The sequence below is a fragment of the Hirundo rustica genome, chromosome 1, assembly GCF_015227805.2.
Source record: "Hirundo rustica isolate bHirRus1 chromosome 1, bHirRus1.pri.v3, whole genome shotgun sequence".
Lineage (NCBI taxonomy): Eukaryota > Metazoa > Chordata > Aves > Passeriformes > Hirundinidae > Hirundo > Hirundo rustica.
This window is the reverse complement of record NC_053450.1, coordinates 29,999,107-30,017,565: the sequence shown is the minus strand read 5'-3', so window position 1 is coordinate 30,017,565 and position 18,459 is coordinate 29,999,107. Positions and strand designations below refer to the sequence as shown.

The window sequence follows — 18,459 nt, the reverse complement described above, 5'->3', positions numbered from 1 at the left end:
GGCAGCACTTCACGCACGTTTCAGACCTTACCACAATGGAAATTGTCAACATTTCCACCACAAGTCTACTCCAAAACCTTGCTGAGAGCACTTGACCACTGGGTTGGGTCAACTGAGCAGGTGCAGCACCTTGGAAACTCCCATGTTTGGTTTTTCTGCTATTTGTTTTTTCTGGGAGCTCATCCAGTACGGCTTCTCTCAACCAGGAGCAACCCTGCCTTGCTCTTCCTAAGAGCTCTCAGACTACAAGGAATTGGCATGCACCAGTGACATGCATTATCAATCCAAACTAGACTGCTCGGTGTCATTTATGTACCAGGGTAGCTGCGCTTGTCGTGCACATGGGATGGGTCACAGGATTGTAAACTGTGATAGCCCGTCGGGCACTCTGTAAGTAACAAAAATAGACATGCTGCCTGCTGCTGGGTCTCAGAAATATCAGGGCGCCCTTGGTAAGGGGGAAGCATGCCCGGGTGACCTTGAGCACAGCACAGTGCCTGCCCTCTGTTCTCCCCTTCCAGGCACAGAGCAGAAGCCACTGCCAAAGGAGCTCCAATGCATCACAGGGAGCGCTGCATTTTTCAGGGGCACGAGCTCAGGAGCGCTTGAGCGCTCTAAGGCCGGGAGGTGAGAGTGGGAACAGGGAGCCCACACACGAGCACCAGGGATCACAGCGCATTTTCCTTCAAACGGCGAGACCCGGGCTCTCCCCGGGGTCGCTCTGTTCTCCCTTGGCTCCGGCCCTGCAGCGCGGCGGGAGCCGCCGTGCCGCGTTCCCCGCCTCAGCGCGGTACGGCCGGGTGGCGAGGGCGCGGGGCCGGGCACAGCGGTCTAGCGGGGCGCGCAGCCCCATCCGCGGGGCGGGAGCGCCGCGCTGCCCGCGGCCGCGGCGGGGACTCCCGGGAGGGCACGGCCGGCGCGGGGCGGAGCGGCCCATGCCGCCGCCGTGCCTGGGGAGGGTCCCCGGGACCGCCACCGCGCCCGGGAGACGGTACCGCCCCTCGCAGGCTCCCGGGCAGCCGGGCGCCGGTGTTCCCGCGGGAGCGGCGGCCCCTCCGGTGCGGGTGGAGCGGCAGGGCCCCGCGGGGCCCGGGCTGCCGGGCGGCGGGGCCGTCTCCCCCTCCGCGGCGGGAGCGGAGTGCGGCGGCCCGCGGAGGGGGCGGGGAGGATGACTTCATGCCGCCGGAGCGCCGTGAATTTAGGAGCAGCAGCTGCCGCCGCCGGCGGCGGGATGTGGGGGTGAAGTGACAGCGGGAGCTGCCGCCGGCTGAGGGAGGAACAGCGCCGGGCACCCGCCGAGCCCGGGGACTCTGAGCCGCCACCAGCAGCCGCTGCGGGAGAGCGGGAGGGAGGGAGGAAGATGCGCTGAGCCGGTCGCTGAAAGGTGAGCGGGAGCTGCCGGGCGCGGGGGCGGGCGGCGAACGCTGCCCTGCCCGGCCGGAGGAACGCGGCGCTGCCGCTGCGAGCCCCCGCGCCGGCTCTGCCGGCTGCCCAGCCCCAGCCGGAGCGGTGCTGGGGCTCGTAGCTTCAGTCTCTTTCCCTCTCCTCCCTTCCGCCGTGGTTCCCTCCAAAAGCGGCAGGGCTGCCTTCTCCGGAGCGCCACAGTGTTGCGTTTTATCTCCCGTGGCCAGGATGTGCGGTGGCTCGGTGCCAGCTGCCGCTCGGGCTGCTCTCCGTGCCCGTGTCGGGGGCAGCCTGTCTGTGGCGCAGCACAGGACGGGGGCGAGAGCGGCGGGGCTGCGACAGGTGCGGCGCTGCGCCCCGCGCTGCCCGGGCGCTCCCCAGTCCCGTGCGCGATCCGCAAGTGACGGGGAAGACATCTTAGGGCAGAAGGGCTTCAGGCGAACAGAAGCACAAAAAGATGTCATCTCACACACGTTCCTGGGATTTGGAAGTCGCTTCACAGGAAACTAAAGAGTGTAGAAGTTGGGGAACCTGCCCTTACACCAAAATGGATTCTGTCGTCTTCTTCGAAGACTCGTGTGGTTTTTTTTCCCTTTATTCAGTTTTATCACCTAGCCCAAGGTTCGCGACAAACAAAATAGCAGCAAAATTCAAATGCGTTTGTTTGTTAATGGAAGAATTAGTGCGTTGCTGTTCCATCATGTCACCTGTAGAAGTGGAAAAAAACAAGAATGTATGCATATTGTAGCTTGTCTGTTAACATTGCACATTGTGGTACATACATAGGTCTTAATATGTAATGAATAGTGGTTTGGAATTGAGAAGAAGGGAGAAAAATCTGCCTGACCTATTTCTATGTCTGATGCACTGGTGGTTTTTGTTGGGTTTGTGGTTATTTTTTGTTGTTGTTGTTTGTTTGTTTTGGGTTGGTTTCTTTGTTGCTTGGTTTGTTATTATTTTATAACTTTGTCTGCTTTAAAAAAGAAAACTTGCCCTAAAGCAGGTATGGCAATACGGGAGGTTGGCGTGCAGAGGCGGCTCATTAGAATAAGCACTATCTGCGTATGTAGTGGCTCTTGTGGTTGGAAATGGATGCAATGTCTGTGTCTCTGGGAAGTAAAGAATTGGGAATTAATCTGTTCGTAATGAAAAAGGAAGCAGGATACTGGAAGCTGAAGGTTATTTTATTCAATATTTATTTAACTATATGTTCATCTTCAAGGAGCCTGTTTGCCAGTCATTCACTGAGAAGCTCAGACAGCTGGATTTTTGGTTGTGGTTGAAGCCTCGGACATGGTGCTAGAGTGACACAAGTAATACTTAGGGGGGTAACAGGAAGTTGCTTTATTTGTTGTCATTATTACTGGGAAGGTATTTACATACAGTCAGTACTGTTGCTGGGTATGCAGAAGGCAAATGACAGCTACGGAGACAGAAAATGTGTATTAAAAACAGCTGAGGCTTCACAAGGCTGAAACAAAGAGCGAGTGATGAATTGCAGCATCAGAAATCAGTCCAACAGACAAATCTTTTCTCCAAAGCACAGCCATTAACTATGATCCTGTACAGGCTTGTTGCTTTAAGCATGTCATGGCACATGCAATGTATGTATTTCAAACTAGAAAAAAAATCATTTTGTCAAACCTGTGTTTCATCTATCATATATTTTGTTCCTGTAAAAACTTTGAAGCATTGGTTAGGACATTTCTATTGGTTTTCCTTTCTAGAATTAAGCATGGCTGACAGTTTCAAATTGCAATGTTTGGCTGATTTCTTCTCTAGTTGCATTTGGTTGGAAAAAGAAGTCATGTAGCTGAGTTCAGATGCTTCACATATTAGCCTATCCATTCTATATAAAGTCAATTTCTTTATGGAAGTGAAGAAATCAAGTAATGGTCTCACAGTGAGTTGTTGCAAGCATGGGGTAGTACGACTATTCACTGATGTTGGCGCAATGTTATCACAGCAAATTTAGCTCTTCATGCTTCCTTTCAAGCCTAATATTTCAAGACTCTTAATTAACTTTTTTTAAAAAAAATATGGTAGCAAAGATGAAGTAGTGGTTGACCAACAGCCCCACTGCAAACTTGAATTGCTTTTATTTTAATCTTGTGTACTCTAAAGGCAAATGGTAATAATGTGTATGTGTCCATAGAAGAAAAACTCTAATTATCAATGTGAGTTTAGTTCAATGGTATAACTGATGTAAATTCACTTCCTACAGATTTCTTTCCCAGAACTCTTCTTATTCCTTCTGTTACTGTAACTGCCATACTTATGCCAGCGAAAGGAAAGCATCTTTATTGTGGTCGCTCTGGGGCAACAGCACCACTGACTGGAAGAACAGCCTAGCTGGTCAGCTGGTCGGTGCCAGACAGACTGGGTAGCAGCTGAGATTTAGTTGTCTTTTCCTCAGAGGTTCTGCTATTTTGGTATACTTCATCTGGGTTTGTTCTTTAGATTTGTAAGAGCTTAATTGTCTTTGAGGTTTCTAGGCTGCTGTCAGCCCTTGAACCAGCAGGTTCATTTACCCAATTTTATTAGTGCGGAGCAGATGGGTATGTTTGCGAAGAGCTTGTTTCCTTAGTAGAACAAACTGGAAAAACCCGTGACCTTGAATGCACCTGAAGTTGCGTAGGTTTGATTTTACTTGTGGTCCTTTCCAAGGGCTGAAGGGCTGAGATGAAACACTTCAGTTAAATATATTTTCTATTATTATGAGAATTTTTAAAATGGTGTTACCAAGTTCTGATTGAACTAACTGAAATAACCATGTCTCAGAGGAAGCAGGCCATTTTTTTACTTCTGTTGTTTCTAGGCTTTCAGTTGGATTATTTTTTCCTATTAAAGAATTCTATTTAAAAAGGCTTGAGCAGGGTAAAAGGGGGCAGGATATTACACAATGAACTTAAAACTATATACTTTAGCGTGTGCAAAAAATCAAGAGTATTTCAACATTTGTGGTACCATTTTTATTGTGAAGAAGAAATGCATTCACACTTTCCACATGCATGTCCTTCATATGCAGTAGCTCATGTTTCTGGGAGACAAAAAAAATATTTCTGAAAAATAAATGCCAGGCACAAAGTGAAACTTTGTCTCATACTATGCAAATAGATTTCATGTTGGACTAACTGTCAATAGAGGATCTTTATGTGAGTGCCCAATCAACTGCAAAGGTAGCAATCATTAAGGAGAACTACGAGTTTTATCTATTTACAGTATATTAGTGGTGTCAACAAGACAGGTATTGATAATCTTTGTACTTTGAATTTGACACAGTCAAGTAAGTCAGCACTTCACAACCTGGATAATGAGCCCCTGAGTTTAATATGAAATATGGAGATAGAAATACAGAGTTCATGTATGCTTCTTGCAAAAGAAAGCTGGTTGAAGCCTTTTCCTTGAAGAGGACTGTACGTAAACAGCAGCACAAGCATGGACCTATTTATATGTATTGCTTTGGGATGCATTGGGAGACTGGCTTTGAGAAAGCCTCCGTATCATCTACTCTTAGAAAATTACTTTATTAAGACAACATTATAGAAAAAATGATATGATTGTACAAGAACTGTGTTTCCAGTATATATCCCAGTCTTAAAATATAATCATATCAAAAGGAGAAAGATGCACAAAATGGACTTTTATAGGACAGTTTGTGCAACTGTCCCAGCCAAATGCCAGACCAAAAAAATTTTTTTCTTTTTCCTTTAATTCTTGTGGTAGAACCAATAAGATATGATAGTGGGCTTTGTCTTCCTTAAAATACTGAAGGCACGCTGCATTTCTGAGCTGGTCATATTTCTGTGATTGTAAAGTGGTTCTGGGGTATCTCTGCCCTTCTTCCCTGGTTGTACCAAGTATAAAATGTGAACTATGAGGAAGGGCTGCAGTAGAAAAATTTCCATGTCAGCTGCGCTGTAGTTCTCTCTAGCAGAATTTGGTTTGTTTTCTAACCTTTATTAAAAAGAATTTAAAAATCGGCTACATTGCTGTTCTTTGGCTTTACAAGACTCATGGGTAATTTAACCTGCCTTTGTGGCAACTGCCTGGTGTCTGCGCTGTATTGTATCCCTTTCTGCATTCGTGTCCCAGTGATTAATCAGATGTGATCGGCAAATAGGTCTAATGCCAACATAGAGTCTTAATTTCTCTTACTCTGACTGCTTCTTTTTGTGACATTTTTGTTCTAGCAACTATTCCAAAAGATTCAAAGGTGTATCGAAGTTATCTTGGCAGGTGTTGGCTAGCCCATGAAATGTGCTGTAGCTTTAATGAGATCATATAGATCTTAAAATATCCATATAGTTATATATATTATATAATATATATATTTGCTAACTGTTCACTCATTTGCCTTCTGCCTCCTACGGTATTTCCACTTACACATATGGTGAGCACATAACTTTGGTGAAACGATCTCACCACCTGTTGTTTTAAAATAGCACAGATGCTTATTAATGGTTCTTCCATGATACTGTTTATAGTACATGTGAAACCTCACTTAAAATACTGTGGATCATGTTGGCAAAGGATATTATTACTTCAGCAGCAGCCTTAAATTGAGTCCCGTTCAGCATCTTGACTTAACTTGTCGGTCAGTAGTAGGTAGGAGAGGTAAACTCCACAGAAGAGTCAAAGCTGTGATGCTCATCAAGTGAGCTGTCATTGAATCCTTCACAAGGTGTTCTGTGGAAATACCTGCTGCCTTTTGGATAACTAGCCAACCCCAGGAGCTGCAAAAATCATGAGCACACAGATTATCTACGCTCGTAAGTCTTGCGTTCAGCTGAAGTGAATTCCTTCAGGCCAAGCTCAACAGCACTTTCACACTTCAAAGCGAGGGAAAGTAAATAATACCAGAAATTCAACCTTGACCAAGGCTGTTGCCTAATATATATGTATCTTTTTTTCATAGAAAAGTAATTTCTAAACTCATTAAATTAAGTTTAGATACATAAATGTTCCATCAATTCCTGTTTTCTTTGTTCAATCTCATGAGGCACTTGGATTCTCAGTTTTACTTTTAAAGAATTTCTAGAGTTCTGCCTAATATTTCTGATCTGCAGCTCTCTACATTTGTCTTGGATTTTTTTTTTTTTTTTTTCTAACTCAGGTAAAATGGAAGCTAAAAATGTATTTCTACTTTGAAATCATCTATCTGCAGGTAGACCAAGAAAAATTATTGATGTTAAGGGTCATTTTCCTGAGATGCGAATTTGAAAGTGCAGTCAGGCTAAACAGATTCAGCTACTTTCAAATTTCCCAAGGTGCTCACTTGAGGCACAGAAAGTTCTTGATATCTGTATGATGCTAGTGGATTCCAAAACACTATTATACACTGAAAGAAATACATAACAACAACAACAACAAAAAGGACAAAAGATGTTTCATAGTTCAGCAAAAGTTCCTCATAACTAGTAGTATGAGTAGCTCAGGATTTTTTGTGATTTTTTTTTTTTTTTTTTAACTGAAATATATATGAAAACCTTTTTTCCTGTGGTACGTGACAGATGGCATTGATTGATTGGATTTAGTATTGCTGATAAATTAAAGAAGTAGTTGTTCACACTAGAACAGTGACCGTCAAATGCCAGTTCCAATTCTATAGGATGGGCAAAAAGCTCTTTTTGTTCAGTGAAAAAACTCTGTGGCGTCTTACAATGTAGCTTGTAAGAATGTAAGTCTGCTATTAAAATAAGATGGCTGGCAAGATTCCAGTAAAGGATGCTTAGAGAAGTAATGTCTAAATTAGGTGGAGTAATCATTTTTTGGTACAGTCTCCCAGTGTTTGGTGCTCAGCATTGATTAGGAGTTCTGTGGGCATAATGCAATGTTTGCACTATTACGTTTAATTGCAGGAGACATCGTGTCCTTGCTGCATGTGTTTGGCTGATCTGATTTCTGTTCACAGGCTCCACAGTATCCTTTGGCATGATTCAGAGCATGTGGAGTGTGAGGAAGTCTCTTTGTTTTCGCTTAAAATTTGTTGCCTGATGGTTTAATTGGACACCTTTTTAAGTGACACAATGTGAGTAATGTTAAACAATTGTTTCCTTTACAGTTTCTCAGGAGTCAAGATTTTCTGTCACATTCTTTTCCCTCAAGAACAGAATCGTCTTCCTGTATGTACTCTTTCTGTACATATGGACTCTAGTTCATATTTGATTTATTCTTTGATGCTGTTTTTATACTTCCTGAAAATTTATATCTGATGTGCAGGATTTAGAAACTCTATTAAGTAGTACAGCAGTTTCATATTTATGTCCCATTTCTTTCCCGTTTTTTTCACTACGCATATTTTTTCCAGTAATTACATTTCAATTGGTCTGATCTCGTGTCCCTATGAGGTTCCTTTTCATTGTAGGATCAATACAATAATGTTTGCATGACACTAAGGTACTGGTGCCATTAACAGGAGACATAAAAGTTGATAGCTGGATACCAAAAATGCATTTTAAATGTAGGAAAGAACAAACTGTAGTGTGTAGCCTTACAGAGAAATTCAGTCAGAAGCCCTTCCTTTTTTTTGTGTTACTCTTGTTTTAAAATACTTGGATAAGGGCAGCTTTACTGAGTTGGGCTAATGTTTTTGAGCTCAGGCATGGGGAAGAGAAAATAAATGAATAGGATTTGTTAATGCATATAAGAATTGGAGCATGTGAAAATAATTCAGACTCTAAAAGACAGGCATAATGTGAAACACTTCATATAAAAAAAAACTCCAAAACCAAACCACACAAAACCAAAAATAGACTGCTGCATTTTAAGTAACTGTTATTTGTAAGGTCTCATGGAGTCAAAGCGTGATAAGAGATGTGAATGGAGTCTGTATAAATATAGAAGCTGTATGATTTGAGAAAGAGACATAACTTATCAAAATGATTACAGCATGCCTTTAAAGCCTAAGGGTACTACAGCTTTTTGTCAGTGAAATAAGCCTATTTTATCATATATTTGTTTATATACAAGCTAATGATGTTTACACAAACCAAAATCTTTTCCAAGCAAAATATTTGCCCTGAATAGGGACTTCTCTTAAGTTATTCTGATTAGCTTTAGGCTTTATGGAATACTTTTTTTTTTTTTTTCCCTTTTCCTATGTTTTTATTTGCCTGTAGGGACTGCAGGTGTTGATTTATTGAATGGTAGCTATAACATTATATGATAGTAAGAATTGTATTGATGCTAGTGTCATTCACTCTAAGTGACAATATGCAAAAATTATGCCACCACTGCTACGTGTCCTTTTAAAGTCTAATTTTTCTGTCTATACCTAATGTGGTACTGCTTGGGCCTGACCGGGGCAGTGGCAGTATTCTCTTCAGTTGTACAAAAGCAGAATCCCTGCTACATGGTGAAAAACAGGTGCAAAGCCTTCAGTCATCCCCAACTTGTGCACAAAGCATCTCCAGAACAGATAGAGCTTGAATGGGTATTTATAGAAGATGAACATGATAGCCTGCGCCCAGAGGAACACAGATACTGTATAAGAAATTTAAGCATGTAATATCACTTCCTCACTGATACCTTAGCATTTGTTGCATGTTCATGTAACAGTAGGCTTTTAATATTAGCTAATAATGGGGAATGACTTCATTAACATTTAAGAAAGGAATTGAAAGTGTTTTGCATTGTATAATTCATTAGCTAATTGTCACTCTAGATGTACTTTTCAACTGTACAATCTACACACTTAGGGAATTGCTGTACAGACCAAAGAGCAAGAAGAAACATTTTTGTTACCCTCTTTTTCTCAGATACTGGAGAAATGTGTTATTTATGTGCCCCCTTTCATCGTGGAAGATCCCAAAACGCTTTTCAGCACTTCCATTTTCATTGACAATATTTGGAAATAAGGGATGAAAGCTGTTATTTATTTAAATGTTGTTTTCCCACAGTTGTATAGCCAATAAAGCTGCAGATTAGGGAGTAACTTATGCAAATCTCCAGAAAAAGGTAGTGATTTCTGATGACTGCTGCAGCACACTGAACCGTGCTGTTTCCTTCCAGGCAGAAAATTCTCTTTCCTTTCACTTTTGTGCCTCATAGAAGCAATTTTTGAAGACCATTCATCCGTTACAGACTGCTGCTCTGCTTGTTAAGCAGCGTTTCTAGTGGGATAACACACTATGCAAATATATTTTGTGTAAGTTTTCTAGGTCTTCCTAGTCCATTCTTTGTTTGCATTTTCTGTTCTTCCACCCCCCTCTATTACTCTTGGTCTGGCTAAGGCAGGTACTGGTACTTGTTTTGCAAGTATATTTTTCTACTGCTTTTTTTAGTGTAAAATTTTTGAGTTTAAAGTTTTGAGTTTAAAGTTCCTCTTGGTAGTACCGTGTTTCTTAACTACTGTCTTGAACATCTATTTGGAGACTAGCAGTTTGCACATCTTAAATAACTGCATATGCTTTCTTAAGCCAACTACAAGGCAGAATAGAAAGAAAACTTTAGCAGTGTTCTGAGGTCAGTGTCCGAATGAATGCCCATCTTCCTGTGGTGGTATGTTGCTTTAATTTCCTGTTGTAGTGGGAGAAAAAAGAAGTGCCAAAAACATCCCCAGCTTTCTCTGCTTCCCAGACTGTGTAATCTGAATATTGTGTATTTTTTGAGCCTAAGGTGGCACCTGAGCAATTCATTTTGGTGTCCAAGCATGTTTCTGGCAAGTGAGCTCTTCTATCCAGCTCCTCTTGAGAAGAGCAGTTGCTTCTGTCTCTGTACTTAGTAGTGATTCATTACACTCTCAGGGCTGCTCTTCAGTGTCATCTTTCATAATTCTATTCTTGTATGAATTCTGGTGGCAAGTATTCTGTATTTTGGGTGGGTATTCTGAGTTTAGGTGGGATTTTTTTTGGTATGGAATGGCTATCAGCAGGATCGGAGTTGCAATCTTTGCTATAAACAATGTCTGAATTCTGCTGAGGAGAAGGACAGTTTCATATATGACTGTTAAACTGTTGCCAAGGATTTTTGTGCTTTTTTGACTTACGTCAACTTGTTCTTCTGAACAAGGCAAAACTTGTTCTTGGAATTGTTGTGGGTTAGGTGCCATTTCCCAGTAGGTGATTTGTATGCTTTTAGAAAATAAATTCTCCTTTTAGAAGCCTCTTAGTTTACCTGACTTTCCTTTAATGTGGTTGCTGTTGAAGCAGGCCAGGTTTTTAGTTAATTTGTCTGGCTTTTCTCTGTTCAAACGGCTGAAAACAGTGGAATGTTTCTATGCGTCTTGTGATACCTGTCTTTTAGCTAATGTTGTTTCTGTGACATTCTTCTTGAACACTTAATCATATCTGCCACTTGTTCTGTTGAAGAAATTTCACTTTCCCATCCTCCTTTCTGAAGTATTCCTGCTCTGCTCATACAGCAGTAATTTCAATAAAGTGTTCTACTTTATCTCTATTTTTGAGCTTATTTGAAAACCTTGTTAAGGAAAGCAGAAATATTTTGGAGTGTCATAGTTTTCATAGTAACAGGTGTAGATACTTTCAGTAGTTGTACATTCTACATGTGGGGTTTTTTATGAGTGATGTGAAAATCCAAGTCTTAATTTAGCACCTTAAGTTTCTGGATTATCCCTATATAGTGCTAATTTATAATGTAATTAGCATTCTGATAACCATGGCCAAAATACTAGCTTTTATTTTGTCACCAAGACTCCTGTGTTGTGAGATATCCTCTTGTAAGTAAAGACATAGATGTGGACAGGTTGGAAAATTGTTAGTAGGAGTTAATTGTCACCAGAAGAATGGGAGGGTGGATCTAGTGCATGTCCTTCTGGATAAGTCAAAAACATAAGATCTAAAACCTAATTGTATGTCACACAGTAATGCTGATGTGTCATTTGTTTGTTCAGTGGCTGACTTTTTCTCACTTCTTCCATATGATGTGCCATCTCTGTGGAACTAACAACTGTGAACCCAATTTGAGTGAAGGTGTAGTTCCTTTTACAAAGATTAGTAATAACAAAATTTGAGTAACCCAAAGTAAAGGTAGCCGTGATCTCCACTCTGAACTCTTCCTTCTTTCTTTTCTGTGTATATACGTGTTTGGGTATTAGGTGCTTCTGTCTTACAGTTCGGGCATAAAGACCTCTTACAAGCTGAGGAACAAAGGCTTCTGTGTTGGGTTTTCTTAAAGGTTTCTACTATTCTCTCCAACTAGCCAGCTCACTGAAAGCCAAAATCTTATATTTGGCTTGAAGGCTGTTTATATGTAACCCAGCTGATGTATCACTAAAGGAAAAAGATTTCAGAGAAGCATGAAAAGATTCAGTAGGATTAAATGGCAAAGCATAAGGGTTTATTCCATGCGGGAGCAGCCTTTGAAAGCTAAAAGCAAGCTAAAGAAAGAGGCATTAATTGTGGGAAGTTAATGTAAAATGGGAGTCAGAAAAGATGATTTTTCAAATCCTTTCAGCTACTGAATGAGGGTCTTAGGTTTACAAGTGATCAAGTATAAAGAGAGACAGAAAAGAAGCCTATTAGAGATAAAATAAAACTGTTGAAGTGGCTGTTACATTACCTGCTCACAATCAGCTGAGTGTAAAAAGAGTCTCTTCTCTCCTACCCTTAAGGATGGTTTTAGACACTTTTGACCAGAATTGTTGGTTATATAAGGTGGCATTAATGACATCTGAGAGTGGGCCAGAGTTGAAGTCAGCATCCATGTGGTTCTATAAATAAAGAAGGTTTCATGTCAGTCCTTGCTGAATGCTGGCTGGTCTGTTAACTGAAAGGGGTAACTCTGACCAGTTTAATTCAAGTTTTATTCCTTCAAGTGCTTGGTTGTTCAAAACCTAACCAGAGCAGAACACCTGCTACTTTCTTTTTGTATTTCTCCTTCCCTATTTGTTGATTGCTTCCAGAGCTTCATGTCAAACTTGATGAAAATATAATTCTTGCTGTTGTAGTCATTTGCTTGATTTCGCTTGAGAAATCTGCACGCAAGTAAATATGACAATAACCAGTTACTCCTGAAGGATCTTTTGTCATCCTCTGAAAATCCTTTTGTCTCTGAACACCACAGGAATAAACAAAGACTGGAATAAGCTCGAAAGTGCTAACGGGGTGCCTCACCATGTGCACCTGGGTCATCCACAGCACTCTTACTTGGACTGTGCACACGTGCATGTCCTTTCCATGGAAACTGGAATGAGAGTGCAGAGAATGGGAATGCCTAGGTCTCATCCTTATCATTTAATCATGATACATCTGCAAAGTAACTGTGAAATATGCAACTTTATTGTTTGGTCTCACTGACTGTCACATTTTGCTGCTTTTTCTATAGGTAGACTTTTGTTAAAATTTATTGCTTATAATTGAAAGAATGACAAAAGCTAGTCTGCTACTTGCACTGAGTAATACTTCAAACCTTTCATTTGCTGGAGCAGATCCAGTAGGATCCATTAGAAAGTATGGTTTAGCCCTAGTTTTCTGATGAAAATACCGTTTTGGCAAGTAGTTTCAATTTCCACAATTGCTTGGAAGAGAATGTACTTGGTGCTTTCACATCTATCTGAAGCTGAATAAAAAAATACATATTTACAGTTACAAGACTTATCTCAACATGCAAACTTTCTGCTAGGTGCTTTGAGAGAGCTGATATTGTATTCCTTCAAGTAACCCATTTAAAAAAGAAAGTATTTAACCAGATTGTTATTTATAGTTTTCACTAGTCAGAGTATCTTTCTGAAAAGATACTTCACCTAATAACTGAAATAATCTTGACTCCTTCCTCAGGCTTCCCGGGAGAAGACATAGGCAAGAAAGTTTTTATATTCAAGGGAGATTTTCTACAAGCCTTTTAGGACATCCACTTATTTCTATGGAGCTTCTGTGGTATTCTTCTCATCTTCAGATGGCTTCTCTGACCAATTTTCTAGTCTTCTCTTACTATAAGCTACCAAAAGAGTGGAATTTATTTGTCCCAGCTTGTTGGATGAACTTGCTTAAAAAAATCCAGCAGTGTCACTAAAATTTAAATTAGACTGTTCTCCATTCCTTCTTCCATGCTTACGTACTCTTCACTTAAATTTTTGTGGAATAGCAAGGAAATTACAGAAGTCAAAAGAATGCTAATCTAAAATCTTCTGCAGAAAAAGGTGAACATAATGACTCTGTCACTAAGTTCTGCTGATCTGATAAATCCCAGACAAAACAGAAAAAGCAAAGCTTTTAAGTGTAAAGTATATTGAAGGACTGGATTATAATTAATGCAAATCACTGATGGTTAATGAGAAAAAGTTCCTGTGACGGAGACCCTGACATGCTGGCTTTACATATTTTGGAGGTTACAAGAAATACACTGTTAAGCCTATCTTACTGCGTGGAAACTGAAGTTGATGTCATTTCCCATATGTCCGGCAAACACAGTGGTAGTTTCATCACTGTTCAGCATTTAGATGTGTTCAGTTCATACCTACAGCTTACCCACTGCAGCTTTTTTGTACCAGTCCTATATGTGTGATAATGTCCCAAAAAGTACTTCATAGTGCTGTTTAGATCAGTACTGGCCCACACTGTAAGCAGGTCTTTCTGTGTCCACTCAGAAAAGATCCCTAAAAGATGGAGTTAAGAGTCTTGCCTCCTCAGAAAATAGCAATGACTATTATTTGAAAACAAGTGCCTGTTTCACCCTTTTTTGCTCTGTCTCTGCAATCGTTTGCTATATTTGTGAGTGTTCCCTCACACACAAAAAAAAAGAGATTTTCTGTCTCTTCCCTGACTACCACCCCCTCCCTCACCTGCCCTGCCAAGAAATAAAAGTAAGAAGGAAGTTTTTCCTACAGCAGAGAGCAGAAACAGAATTCAGAGGTGCTCAAAAGGGCTGTGACTGTCTGGAGAGCTACCTGATGTCATACAGCTTCTGTTTTGTACCAGTTGGAAAGAACTGTTTTCCTGCTGATAATTTACCTTGACACAAATCTTTCTTTTGAAATAGAACTCTGAAACCAAAGAAATGCATACTAAATTTACTTGTTCAAAAGTGTTGGTACTCAGAATATATAAGTATAATATATAAGCAAATTTCTCAACAGTATCTTAAAAATACCTCTTCATAAGGCTCCCTAAGAATGTTTGGTAGATGAATTCAAAGGTTAGATGAATGCAGCACAAAGCAGGTTAAGAGTTTTCCCAGACTCTCTAAAAGACCTGCATGACTAGTGCAGTTTTATCTGTTTACATGTAATGCATCTGTGATCCTGTTCATTGCAAACTTACATATTAAATCCACTAAAATGGTCCCTTTCTTGCTGTGAAACTGTTGAAACACTGAAACTGGACATCTCTGTTGCTTTTTCATCTGACTCATCACTTTATTTGCCCCATGTAAATGTTTTGCACCTCGTTAATTTCTTGTCATTATTTTGTGTGTCTTGGTTCTTTCTACTTTGTTTGTACTGGACAATAAGAACTTTGTTTTATTTGTCTTTTTGCAGTTTAAACTTTGGAACAGGCTGTTCTCCATTACAGTTCCTTGTTCCATCTACAACAGGGTAAGATTCTTCCAGACATCAGCATGTTGCCTAAAAATCAAGGGAGTGGTTTGATATCCCACTATCTTTGCTGTTCCTCTTGTAGGAGATAGAACGAAATCTTGACTGCTGTGAAAGCAGAAGACGGCCAGCTGTGCCTTATACATGTTACCTAGTAGCATGAAGAGAACCTCTTGTGTCTATTGCAGTCAGACCATGCTGACTGGGCCTTTCAAATCAGTTATTGAAATTGGCATATGAAACACAAGATGAAAAAATGCAAAGAAAAAGGTCACCAATTACAATGAACAAGGTCTTTCAAGGAGTCTCTGAGAAGCAGCTTAAAAAAAAACCAAAAAAAAAACCCCACTAAAAAAACCCAAACACCAAACAAAAAATCCTCAAGCCCTCCCAATTTAAAAAATATGTATTTTGCAGTACTGTGGCAAGAACACTGTATAATAGTTGCTTTTGCAGAATCCTTTGTTTTCAGCCACTCGCAGTTCCAGATCACTCTGTGTTTGTATCCCTCCCTTTTCTTCTTGTTTTCTCTCTAAAAGGAAATATGAAGGTCATCTCTGGGCTCAGTCCATATGTCTGAGTGGTTGTTTCATGCTATATATCTCCTGGGGTTTTTTCCTAGCTTCCTTCACAAATTCCTAGATTGAAAACAAAGGCTTTGAAAGTTCATAATTGCAATATACTAATGAGAAAACCTCTTTGCAAAACTGCATAATTAAGCAATTTTTTTCCAGATGCTGTTAACAGATAAAATGTCTTACTAGTTTGTTTTGTTTTTATTTATTTTACTACTTCAAAAATTCTTTTAAAAAGAAAACCTTGTTTCATTGCCTGCTTGCCATTGTGTTCCAAAGGCTCGCTTGTGGGCCAGTTTATAGAGGAGGTCATCGTTCTGCCTCTTGTACTGTGTTCTGAGCTTGGAGGATTAGTATATATATAAGACTTTATTAGAGAATATATGTATTAAAAGCTTAAAGGCTGTTATGCATTTTGCTATCATCAAGCTGAAGGCCAGAGAATGTGTGTTCTTGCAAGTTTAGGAGTTAAGTATGCAAATCCTCATCTTCTCTTGAGATATTACATATTTTTGACTGTATTGGTAGAATCTGCTGAGAATTCAGCCAGTGAAAATTCTCCAGTGAAGTTAATTAAGGCTGGTATCCTGAGAAGACTTTGCATTCATTTTGTATCAGATTATATTTCTACTTTCTGCAACCTTAATTAATCAAATCTTAATGTTTACTCCATCTATAACACAATTTGGGGCTTAAAAATATCAAGGGGTATGTTCTTAATTGAATACTGCTGTGTGGGAGGGGAGGGATAGGTAGATACTGGTCCCCTTTTCTAAAGGGGAAATAGATTCTGAGCAGAAGGCAGAGAAAGATGAAAAGGGCAGCTGGTCCTTCAGGACAAGAAATGGCAGCAGAAGAGAGGCAGCAAAGTAATTAACAGGTCTTCTTCCACATGAGAATGTGGCCTTTGCTGTGCCTAATTACACAGACAGTAATTTAAAACATGCTGTCTTGTCTCACAGTTGGATCTTTCAGAGCCTGGTTCATGCAGGCAGCCTCCTGGAGTCTCAGGCCTGTAAGTAGAAACCCAGGTAGTCTTTGTGTGAGAGCTCAAGCTGAGAGGACAGGTTTCTTGTGAAGAGTTAGAACTCTCATCCTTTGTGGATTAATGTAGTTTAATCCTTTGTAGATTAATGGCCTGTAATGTTACTGTTTTGCATTGTACCAAGGTTCAAATGAGTATCAACTTCAGTGTAAACCTGGCCTCCAGTAAGCAGAAAGCTAAAATCCTATTTTAGAAACCCTGTGCAGATACGTAATTAAACGGAAGCTATTTAGTTACTTGTACTGTAGGTCAGGAACAAGCAAGTCTAGAGCAGGCTGTACTAATGTGGGGGAATCATCTTCCTAGGACACAGTTGCGTATCTAAGTTGAGGGCTGTATTTCACCTGTGATGTGGTGATGACTTTTTAAACTCGCTAATCATGGATTAACCAATGCTCCTGTGCCCTTCACTTTTCCAGTGCTTTTAATGAGCCAAGAAAATATCTGGGAACTACATACAGCCTTTAAGAAGCTGAATTCAATAATCTAGTTTTACTTAGAAACAGTAAGCATCTAGAACTGCTGGCCAGACTCTTTGTATTTGCATACCTTTGTATTTGTCTCACCTAAGACCTGGTAAGTAGGGTCTCTGATCTTGAGCTCCCTAAGAGGCACCAGTGTTCCATCGCAGTCATTTGGACAGCTGCTACAACAGGGATATATTGACATGTCTACTCAAGTTTAGTGGAGGCTACAAAGAACATGAGGCTGGAGCACATGATGTACAAGTAGGGGCTGCGGGAAATGGGTTTGTCTGGCACGAAAAGGACACCATGAGATGTAACACACTACCCAAGGAGGCACTGTGGAGATGTTACAGGCTTTTCTTGGAGTTCTACAACAAAAGAATGAGTGGCAATGGTCACAAATTGCAATAAGAGAAATTCCAGCTACGTGGAAGGAAAATCTTTCACTTTAAAAATGGTTTAACACTGGGACAGCTTGGCAAAATGCCTGGGGAACCTCCAGCATTTGAGATACTTTAAATTCTTCTGAAGCCCCTGAGCAACCAAACTGAAGTTTGAGGTTAGCCTACCTAACATCAAGTGGTTGTTGGACCTGATGGCCTTCAGGTATCCCTTCCAACCTTCTTCAGTGATTCAAAGAGTGGTGGTATACTAGGTGTGCCCATACAGACCTATCAGTCCTGACTCAAGGTCTGAGTCAGGTTTTTAACTGAAAGACCTGTGTGGAGGTAGGGAAGAAGTGAATCTCACTGCTCATCTTCCACATAATAGCTTTATTCTAAGGAAGGAGAAGACTTGGAATCCAGACTGTCCTCAGTGTCAAGGAACCTATGGACAGAACCACCAGTATAAAAGGTATGTTGAAACCAGCTTATCAGGTACAAACACAATTGTTTTCCTTCTGGCCCTGTGCCTTTTTGCAGATGAGGATGCCTGACTCTGTAGTCTAATGATTTGTGTCCTGAAGACCGGGAAACCTCCACTTCTGGATCATGCTCCGTAGATGAAGTGTGTTGATTTTAATGGTCTCTGGAGTAAAATACGTGAGCGGTTCTGGAAGTCCTCTTAGCTTATGTTGTTATGCTGAAGACAAGCTTTTCCATCACACAGTATTTCACAGGAATAAGTGATCTACGATCATGCAAGAGACAGAGCTTCAGTTGCAACTGATAGTATCCAAATGCAGCAGAGCAATGCTCAAGTGCTAGATGAAATGGGTCTCAAACTCCTGTGTGTAGAAGAGAGTGGTGGCAAGCTGCTTTTCTCCTGAACCTGCAAGACGTGACCACGGTCTTTTTTATGAAGAGATAACTTCTGTTTTCCATATGCTGCATGAAGTTCTTACTAAGACAATGAGATATGAGCAAAATAAGCAATTCCATATTTAGGTATTAATGACTGTCATTGTTTAATGTACCTTACTCTGGTGCAGAAAAACACTGATATGTGACAACAGGCCTTGCAAACTAAATT

At 40.8% G+C, this 18,459-nt stretch overlaps 1 protein-coding gene across 3 annotated transcripts in view; it reads left to right on the top strand.

Annotated features, from left to right (window-relative positions):
* Positions 1-529: 529 nt before the first annotated feature.
* PKIA (cAMP-dependent protein kinase inhibitor alpha) overlaps positions 530-18,459 on the top strand; it is a 44,326-nt gene continuing 26,396 nt past the window's right edge. Inside the window, exon 1 of one of the 3 annotated variants that reach the window (XM_040069268.2) lies at positions 530-627. The gene's annotated coding sequence lies outside the window, so the exon portion shown is untranslated. Of the gene's footprint in view, positions 628-1,207; positions 1,385-18,459 lie in introns of those variants that run through there. The other 2 variants (XM_040069249.2, XM_040069238.2) reach the window with 2 other exon arrangements.